We start from the raw sequence: 2,545 nt of genomic DNA, 5'->3' as shown, positions 1-2,545 counted from the left end.
CCAGCTGAACATGAGCCAACAGTGTGCACAGACGGCCAAGAAGACCAGCAGCATCCTGGCCTTTATCAGAAATAGTGTGGCCAGCAGGACCAGGGAAGTGATCATTCCCCTGTACTCGGTGCTGGTGACGCCACACCTTGAGTACTGTGTTCAGTTTTGGGCCCCTCACTACAAGAAGGACATTGAGGTGCTGGAACGTGTCCAGAGAAGGGCAATGAAGCTGGTGAAGGGTCTCGAGAACAAGTCTTATGAGGAGCAACTGGGGGAACTGGGTTTGTTGAGTCTGGAGAAGAGGAGGCTGATGGGAGACCTTATCGCTCTCTACAACTACCTGAAAGGAGGTTGTAATGAGATGGGTGTCTCTTCTCTCAAGTAACTAGTGATAGGACAAGAGGAAATGGCCTCAAGTTGCACCATGGGAAGTTTAGATTGTATATTAGGAAAAATTTCTTTACTGAAAGAGTGGCCAAGCATTGAAACAGGCTGCCCAGGGAAGTGGTTGAGTCACCATCCCTGGAAGTGTTCAAAAAAACGTGTAGACATGGCACTTCAGGGCATGGTGGTGTTGGGTTGATGATTGGACTTGATGATCTTAGAGGTCTTTTCCAACCTTAATGATTCTATGATTCTAAGGTTTAAAACAGGTGCTAGATCTGTGCCAACCTCAACTCTTTTCACAGGGCTACAAATCAGATGACAGTTAAAATTAAGAAGGTGGTTTTGTTCTGTTCCTGAAGATGTCGATGCAGTCCACCATTGACTTGTTTTCCTCACTGGAGCCACTGAATCCCCAGTTTATTTGGACACACCGTTTTAGTTTAATTTTCTCAATCATATGCAAACCTCTCCAAATGTAGTGCATTCTACCTAATGCATCATGTTATATGTGTGAATTTACATGTACACACGTGTGTATTTTCCAAACAATGCTGGTGTATTGTTACCACGCATTGCACTCTCTGGTCCACAGTGGCCCTTCATGGTTGTAGTATTAATAATGCCGACTGAAGGAATTCATCCTTGTATTCAGAACTGGATAAATAAAGAGGTGCTCATTTATGGATAGCCTTAAGTGCTTTGTGATGGTTTCACTACAGTTAAATTATGCTAATGATAATCTTTAGAGCTGTCTTTTTTTAAATGCAATGCAGTACATTTTCTTATGGAATATGGGATGTCTTTTGCAATAAGAGACATATTTGATGCTTGTCACCAGTTGGAGACAATCTGAGAAACAAACCCATCTCAGACTCAATTTAGAAATGCCAGTAACTATCTAGAGAATTGTAATGCCTGGCTTTTATAATTTATTTAAATTTAGATATGGGAAGTAACCACAATAGTTTCACTTATAAAATGGAGTCAGATTTTACAGGGCCAGAAAAGTGTCTAGGAAAAAATGGAAGAGGCTTATTGTATTGTAAAGTTGGCGACACCAGCTCGTTCTGTGTAAAATGAAAGCTGTTAGGATGACTATGTTTTCCACAGAAGAAGCTGAAAATGCTTTTATATGTCCATTTTTTTGTTGTTGTTGAATTGTGTAATAACTTTAAACTACCAATTTTTAAAGTAAATTAATACTTCTTGTCCCAAATGAATCTCATCTGCTGCTTTCTGTGTGTTTGGAGTAGTAAATACCTGTAATTTTACTCTAGCACCGAGCTGATTAATTAATTAATTTAAATTTAATAACAGCATGGCATTCAGATGAGGCCTTGTATTTTTACTTCCTTTCCTGAGAAGACTCAGTGGAAATATATGTGGAGGTAAGTCCTGTAGGGATAGACAGCTACCTGATTCATCTCTAAAGTCACTAGTGACCATAGTCTAAATTTATTGCAAATCTAAACTAACAGAGCAGGCCAAATTTACCTCAGGAGAAAACAGAAAAAGTAAGCTGAACCTTCCTGGATGTTCATAGCAGGGATGTTTACAAATAGGGGTTATGGGTTAAGAATGATAGAAGATCCCCTGGAAACGTTGTCAGTGGAAGTGCCATTTGCACACGCTGGCAGCTGTAGCAGGCACTCAGTTCATTCCTCTGGGAGTCTGGGTGCTCTGGATCTGTCCTGCCAGCTTTGCAGAAACGTGGTGCTAGTAGTGCCTTGCCACCCACACTGCTCCTGCCTCGGCAGACTGGAACTCACCAGACTAAAGCAGTCACAGCTGACAGAACACTATAGCTCCCTTAAGTTGAAAATGATAAATGACCTTCTGCAGCAGTATCTTGCAATTGTGTTTTTATTCTTCTTTTTGTTAACTCTCCAAACACCAAAACCTGATGCAGCAGAATGAATTTGCTGTCCCTGAAAACAGAGGACCTGAGAATCTCTTGGGGCTGCCTGGTTTGACTTCCCATAGCTGTGTGCTGTGTATTTGATCACAAATTATTCCAAAGGATGGAGCAGTTATTTATGTTGTGGACAGGGGCAGATCTGTAGCCAGTCAAGTTTCTCCCAAAGGGCTCGGTAGACGTAGAGAATAGGAGGAGCATCAGCAGCATTACAGATTGCAGCAAACACATCTCATGCAAAAGGCAGAAGAG

Source organism: Antrostomus carolinensis, unplaced genomic scaffold (assembly GCF_000700745.2).
Source record: "Antrostomus carolinensis isolate BGI_N321 unplaced genomic scaffold, ASM70074v2 scaffold10797, whole genome shotgun sequence".
NCBI lineage: Eukaryota > Metazoa > Chordata > Aves > Caprimulgiformes > Caprimulgidae > Antrostomus > Antrostomus carolinensis.
The sequence above is the reverse complement of the archived record's forward strand: the minus strand, read 5'-3'. Positions refer to the sequence as shown.